Source organism: Rhinopithecus roxellana, chromosome 5 (genome assembly GCF_007565055.1).
Source record: "Rhinopithecus roxellana isolate Shanxi Qingling chromosome 5, ASM756505v1, whole genome shotgun sequence".
Lineage (NCBI taxonomy): Eukaryota > Metazoa > Chordata > Mammalia > Primates > Cercopithecidae > Rhinopithecus > Rhinopithecus roxellana.
The window spans coordinates 49195803-49204015 of NC_044553.1; positions in this window are offsets into that span (position 1 = coordinate 49195803).

Here is an 8213-nt window from a genome sequence, read left to right on the forward strand (position 1 = left end):
GCCTCAGCCTCCTGAGCAGCTGGGATTACAGGCATGTACCACCACGCCGGCTAATTTTTGTATTTTTAGTAGAGACAGGGTTTCTCCATGTTGGTCAGGCTGGTCTTGAATTCCTGACCTCAGGTAATCCACCCGCCTCAGTTTCCCTAGGTGCTGGGATTATAGGCGTGAGCCACTGCACCCGGCCTGTGTTGACTTTTTTACTACTGCCATCAAATCAGCAATCCACGTAAAGGAAAAAAAGAAAACTCTCGAGTGTGGTGGTCATCTGTAGTCCCCACTATTTGGGAGGCTGGGGCAGGAGGTGAGGATGGGAGAATCACTTGAGCCTAGGAGTTGGAGGCTGCAGTGAGCTATGATTGTACCAGTGCTCTCTAGCCAAGTGACAGAGCAAGACTCTGTCTAAAAACAAAACAAAACAAAAAAACCCCAAATCTCACTCAACTATGGAACTGTGAACATGTCATTTTAGAACAATACCCAAATGTTAATTTATGCTATGGTAAAAGCTTTAGCTATTGTATTGGAGAAATGGTAGTTTTCAGGTAATCAAAAATTCGTGTTACTTAAGGCTTAAACTCGTGGACCTGAAGGGATTGTTCATGTAAACAGGCCTGGTCAAGCAGTCATACAGATGCTAATTTTTATTTTTTCCTGGGTTACTTAGAGAGGTTTAGAAGAAAATGGCTTGAGTGAAGTAGTTAAAATGAGAACAATTTGAGGTATAGCAGATTGTAGGATATCATACTTATTTGCCCATGTTTTTCTCAGAACTTCAAGCTTTCTGCTCCCAACCTCTACTATTATGAATTTTCACAACAGTATTACATGCATGTAAGGTAAACAATATAGCATCATGTAAAGTAAAAAGTGATCTCTTTTCTTTTTTTCTTCAGTATCTCTGTGCTCTGGATTAGCAGCTGATAACTATTGTGTATTTTTTTATTTTTCTTTTTGAGATAGGGTCTCGCTCTGTCATCCAGCCTAGAGTGCAGTGGCACAATCACGGCTTACTGTAGCCTTGAAATCCCAGGCTCAATTGATCCTCCCACCTCAGCCTCCTGAGTAGCTGGGATTACAGGTATGTACCACTACGCCTGGCTAAGTTTTAAATTTTATGTAGAGACAGGGTCTTCCTATGTTGTCCAGGCTGGTTTTGAATTCCTAGGCCCAAGTGATACTCCTGCCTTAGCCTCCCAAAGTTCTGAGATTACAGGCATAAGCTACGTCACCAGTCCTGTTATATATTTTTAAAGGACACACTATGGGTCCCTAGGCAATTTCCCAGCCACTGGGAGACTCTAGAGATAATGGTAGACAAGGTTCTAGGCCTCCTACATCTTTCTCTTAATAAGCATTCATCCATTCAACAAATACTTGAATACCTCTTTTATGCCAGGCATTGCTCAAGACATTGGGGTACCTCAATGCACAAAACTGACAATGTGTTCATAGCATATATCCTGTTCTGCAAGTCTGTTGCCTTTAGCCGTACCTCTTTTTTTTTTTTCTTTTGAGACAGAGTTTCATTCTTGTTGCCCAGGCTGGAGCGCAATCGTGCAATCTTGGCTCACTACAACCTCTGCCTCCTGGATTCAAGTGATTTTCCTGCTTCAGCCTCCCGAGTAGCTAGGACTACAGGCATGCACCACCACGCCTGGCTAATTTTTTTGTATTTTTAGTAGAGGTGGGGTTTTGCCATGTTGGCCAGGCTGGTCTCGAACTCCTGACCTCAGGTGATCCACCCACCTCTACCTTCCAAAGTGCTGGGATTACAGGCATGAGGCACAACGCCCAGCCAACTCTACCTCTTAGACATCACTGCATTTTATTTTATTTATTTTTTAGAGACAGAATCTCACTATGTTGTCCAGGCTGCTTTTGAACTTCGGGCCTCAAGTGATCCTTCCACCTTAGGCTCCTGAGTAGCTGGGATTACAAGCACATGCCACCATACCTGGCTCATCCCATGTTAGTCCAAAATGGACCCAGCTCCTTCCTTCCTTCCTTCCTTCCTTCCTTCCTTCCTTCCTTCCTTCCTTCCTTCCTTCCTTCCTTCCTTCCTTCCTCCCTCCCTCCCTCCCTCCCTCCCTCCCTCCTTCTCTTTCTTCTTTTTTGAGACAGAGTCTCGCTTTGTTGCCCAGGCTGGAGTGCAGTGGCACGATCTCGGCTCACTGCAACCTCTGCCTCCTAGGTTCGAGCAATTCTCCTCCCTCAGCCTCCCAAGTACCTGGGACTACAGGTGTGTGCCACCACATCCAGCTAATTTTTTGTATTTTTAGTAGCCATGGGGTTTTGCCGTGTTAGGCAGGATGGTCTTGATCTACTGACTTCCTGATCTGCACACTTTGGGCTCCCAAAGTGCTGGGATTACAGGCATGAGCCACTGCACCTGGCCCAACTCATTCTTTTCAAAAGCTTGCCCATTGTATGAATGTATCATAATTTATGTAATACCCTATACTGTACATTTATACTTGCGGCCTATTTTTTTGCTATTATAAATGTATTAACACGGAGACAGTTTTATGTTGTCAGCAGTTAATATGACAATCCTGCCTCTTTGGCAGAAATGATCTGGTCTGATAATCTCTGCCTGTGGAGCAAATGCCAGCCTCTGGGGCTGACTTTTCAAGACTGGCCACCTGATTTTCTGAATAATAAGGGATTGAAGGGACCTCAGGGTGGGTCAGAGGAGAGCTGGAGGCTGAAGTGAAGAGGCAGATCTTTAGAGGATTTTCCAGTGAAATGCCACTGAGAGATGTGATGTCCCACCTGTGTTCCTGCCTACCTTGGCAAGCTGCAAAATCCCTGCATCCTCACTGTGACTGGGTTCCTGGTGGAATCCCCTGAAGGAGTGAGGTTGTGTGTTGAGGTTGATGCAAGGTGGAACCGGAGTCAGTCTGCAGCCACATCCTGTGTTCCATAAACAACGTTTATGTGCTTTTGGTCACCAGGATGGATTTATCACCTTAGGGCAAATTCTCAGAAGTGAAATTTCTGGTTCTTACATAGGTTGCCAAATCACACTCTTTCAGCAGTTTGCAATAAATTACATCTTTATTAATAGTGATTAAAGTCCTCTTCCACCTATAATAACAGTGACTATCGTTTTCACCTTTGCCGATCTTTTAGGATAAAAATAATATCTAATCATTGCTTTAATTTGAATTTCTTGAGTTATTGCTGCTATCAAGCATCTTTTCATGTTTATAAGTTGTATTTCTTCTGTGAAACACTCGTTCATTCATTTCTATTGTCTATTTTTTTTGAAACGGAGTCTCGCTCTGTCCCCCAGGCTGGAGTGCAGTGGCCCTATATCAGCTCACTGCAAGCTCCGCCTCCCGGGTTCACGCCATTCTCCTGCCTCAGCCTCCCGAGTAGCTGGGACTACAGGCGCCCGCCACCTCGCCCGGCTAATTTTTTGTATTTTTAGTAGAGACGGGGTTTCACCAGGTTAGCCAGGATGGTCTCAATCTCCTGACCTCGTGATCCACCGCCTCGGCCTCCCAACGTGTCTTTTTTTTTTTTTTTTTTTTTTTTTTTGAGACGGAGTTTCGCTCTTGTTGCCTAGACTGGAGTGCAATGGCACCATCTCGGCTTACTGCAACCTCCACCTTCCGGGGTTCAAGCGATTCTCTTGCCTTAGACTCCTGAGTAGCTAGGATTACAGACACGTGCCACCACGCCAGGTAATTTTTTTTTTTTTTTTTTTTTGAGGCGGAGTTTCACTCTTGTTGCCTAGACTGGAGTGCAATGGCACCATCTCGGCTCACTGCAACCTCCACCTTCCGGGTTCAAGCGATTCTCTTGCCTTAGACTCCTGAGTAGCTAGGATTACAGACACGTGCCACCACGCCAGGTAATTTTTTTTTTTTTTTTTTTTTTTTTTTTTTTTGAGGCGGAGTTTCACTCTTGTTGCCCAGGCTGGAGTGCAATGGCAGGATCTCGGCTCACCGCAACCTCCGCCTCCCAGATTCAAGCAATTCTCCTGCTTCAGCCTCCCTAGTAGCTGGGATTATACGCATGTGCCACCAGGCCAAGCTAATTTTGTATTTTTAGTAGAGACGGAGTTTCTCCATGTTGGTCAGGCTGGTCTCGAACTCCCGACCTCAGGTGATCCACCCGCCTCGGCCTCCCAAAGTGCTGGGATTACAGGCGTGAGCCACTGCGCCCGGCCTTTTTTTTTTTTTTTTTTTTTTTTTGAGATGGAATCTGGCTCTGTCACCTAGGCTGGAGTGCAGTGGTGAGATTTTGGCTCACTACAACCTCCAACTCCTGGGTTCAAGCGATTCTTCTGCCTCAGCCTCCCGAGTAGCTGGGACTACAGGTGTGTGCCACCATGCCTGGCTAATTTTTGTATTTTTAGTAGAGACGGGGTTTCACTATATTGACTGGGCTGGTCTCAAACTCCTGACCTTGTGATCTGCCATCTCAGCCTACCAAAGTACTGGGATTACAGGCATACACCACCATGTCTGGCAATTTTGCATTTTTAGTAGAGATGGGGTTTCTCCATGTTGGTCAGGCTGGTCTCAAACTGCTGACCTCAGGTGATCTACCCATCTTTGCCTCCTGAAGTGTTGGGATTGCAAGCGTGAGCCACGGCGCCTGTCACCAAGTCTTGCTCTGTCACCAAGGCTAGAGTGCAGTGGCGCGATCTCGGCCCACTGCAACCTCTGTCTCCTGGGTTCAGGTGATTCTTCTGCATCAGTCTCCCAAGTAGCTGGGACTACAGGGTCGTGCCACCACGTCTGGCTAATTTTTGCATTTGTAGCAGAGAAAGGTTTTCACCATTTTGGTCGGGCTGGTCTTGAACTCCTGACCTCAGGTGATCCACCTGCCTCAGCCTCCCAAAGTTCTGGCATTACAGGCCTAAAATATTTTTTAGCAGGCTGGGTGCAGTGGCTCACGCCTGTAATCCCAGCACTTTGGGAGGCCAAGGCGGGCAGATTACCTGAGGTCAGGAGTTCCAGACCAGCCTGGCCAACATGGCAAAACCCCATCTCTACTAAAAATACAAAAATTAGCTGGGTGTGGTGGTGATGGGTACCTATAATCCTAGCTATTCGGGAGGCTGAGACAGGAGAATCGCTTGGGCCTGGAGGTGGAGGTTGCAGTGAGCCAAGATTCTACCACTGCGCTCCATCCTGCACAACAGAGTGAGACTCTGTCCAAAAAAAAAGAAAAAAAAAATATTTTAATAGCTTTTGGGGGTATAAGTGGTTTTCTGTCACATGGATGAATTAAATAGCAGTGAATTCTGAGATTTTAGTGCACCTATCACTTGAGTAGTGTACATTGTACACTACTAATAGTACATGGCCTAATATGTAGTTTTTCATCCCTAGTCCCCCTCCTACCACCCTTCTGACTCTCTAAAGTTCATCCATTATATCACTCTAAATGCCTTTGCATACTCATAGATTAGCTCCCACTTATAAGTGAGAACATTCAGTTTTTTGTTTTCCACTCCTGTGTTAGCATAATGGCTTAGCATAATGACTCCAGCTCCATCCAAGTTGCGGCAAAAGGCATTATTTCTTTTTGTGGCTGAGTAGTATTCCATGGTGTATATATACCACATTTTCTTTATTCATTCATTAGTTGATGGGCATTTAGGTTGGTTCCACACCTTTGCAATTGTGAATTGTGCTACTGTAAACATGTGTGTACAAGTGTCTTTTTCTTCTTTTTATTATTTATTTTATTTATTTATTTACTTATTTGAGACGGAGTCTCGCTCTGTCGCCCAGGCTGGAGTGCAGTGGTACGATCTCGGCTTACTGCAAGCTCCACCTCCTGGGTTCACGCCATTCTCCTGCCTCAGCCTCCTGAGTAGCTGGGACTACAGGCGCCTGCCATCATGCCCAGCTATTTGTTTTTGTATTTTTAGTAGAGACGGGGTTTCACTGTGTTAGCCAGGATGGTCTTGATCTCCTGACCTCGCGATCCACCCGCCTCAGCCTCCCAAAGTGCTGGGATTACAGGTGTGAGCCACTGCGCCTGGCCACAAGTGTCTTTTTCATATAAAGTTTTCTTTTCCTTTGAATAGATAACCCAGTAGTGGGATTGCTGGATGGAATGGTAGATCTACTTTAAGCTCTTTAAGGAATCTCCATACTGTTTTCCACAGAGGTTGTACTAATTTACATTCCCACCAGCAGCATATAAGCATTTCCTTTCCCCTACATCCATATCAACATTTATTGTTTTTTGACTTTTTTTTTTTTTTGAGACGGAGTCTCACTCTGTCACCCAGGCTGGAGTGCAGTGGCCGGATCTCAGCTCACTGCAAGCTCCACCTCCCGGGTTCACGCCATTCTCCTGCCTCAGCCTCCCGAGTAGCTAGGACTACAGGCGCCCGCCACCTCGCCCGGCTAGTTTTTTATATTTTTTAGTAGAGACGGGGTTTCACCATGTTAGCCAGGATGGTCTCGATCTCCTGACCTTGTGATCCGCCCGCCTCGGCCTCCCAAAGTGCTGGGATTACAGGCTTGAGCCACCGCACCCGGCCTTGACTTTTTAATAATGACCATTTTTGCTGGGTGTGGTGGCTCACGCCTATAATCCCAGCACTTTGGGAAGCTGAGGCGGGCAGATCACCTGAGGTTGGAAGTTTGAGACCAACCTGACCAACATGGAGAAACCCCATCTCTACAAAAAATACAAAATTAGCCGGGCATGGTGGCGCATGCCTGTAATCCCAGCTACTCAGGAGGCTGAGGCAGGAGAATCGCTTGAACCCGGGAGGCAGAGGTTGCAGTGAGCCGAGATGGCACTATTGCACTCCAGCCTGGGCAACAAGAGCGAAACTCTGTTGCAAAAAATATAAATAAATAAATAAATAAATAAATAAATAAATAAATAAATAAATAAAAATAACGGCCATTTTTGCAGGAGTAAGGTGGTATCTCACTGTGGTTTTAATTTGCATTTCCCTAATGACTAGTGTTGTTGAGCATTTTTTTCCATATGTTTGTTGGCCATTTGTATATCTTCTTTTCAGAAATATCTATTCATATTCTTTGCCCACTTTTTGATGGGATTATTTGTTTTTTTCTTGCTGGTTTGTTTGCGTTCCTTGTAGATTCTGAATACTAGTCATTTATTTGTTCCATGCATAGTTTGCAAATATTTTCTCCCATTCTGTGGGTTGTCTTTTTACCCTCCTTATTTCTTTTGCTGTGCAGAAGCTTTTTAGTTTAATTAGGTCTCATTTACTTATTTTTGTTTTCATTGCCTTTGCTTTTGGGGTCTCAGTGATGGATTCTTTGCCTAGGCCGATGTCTAGAAGAACTTTTCCAATGTTGTCTTCTAGAATTTTTATGGTTTCAGGTCTTAGATTCAAGTCTTTGATCATCTCGAGTTGATTTTTGTATAAGGTGAGAGATAGGGGGTACAGTTTCAGTCTTCTACATGTTGGCTTGCCAGTTTTCCCAGCACCATTTATTAAACAGGGTATCAATGCCACAATTTATGTTTTTGTATGCTTTGTTGAAGATCAGTTGGCCTTACATATTTAGCGTTATTACTGGGTTCTTTCAGTTCCATTGGTCTGTGTGGAAGCCAGATTATTTTAATGAATATTCTGCAGTTGATTTCCCTTTTCTGTAATTTTCTTCAGTTTCCTATGTTGTGTAATCATATTTAATATATTTTTCAATTATTTCAGTTTTGATTTTAGTTTTTTGTTTTTGTGGAGACAGGGTCTCACTCTGTTACCCAGGCTGGAGTGTAGTAGTGTAGCTTACTGCAGCCTTGAACTCCTGAGCTCACGTGATCCTCCTGCCTCAGCCTCCCAGTAGCTAGGACTACAGATGTGTGCTACCATGCCTGGCTATTTTTTTTTTTTTAGTTTTCGTAGGGATAGGGGTCTTGCTATGTTGCCCAGGCTGGTTTTGAACTCCTGGCCTTGAGCATTTTTCCTAAAGCACTGGAATTATGGGTATAAACCATCATGCACAGCCTAAAAGAGAAATTTCTAATGAATCTCTGAAGTTTTTCTTATTGTTTGAATTTTGGGAGAAAGGTTTTTTTTCCCTGGCTTACTCTACTTATCTAAAGACTTTGAAACAACTCTGACATCTTCAAAATGTGTTGACATTTGTTGAATTTCAGCATTAATAGCTGTATTAGTCTGTTCTCACACTGCTGATAAAGACCTACCTGAGAGTAGGTAATTTATAAAGGAAAGAGGTTTAATTGATTCA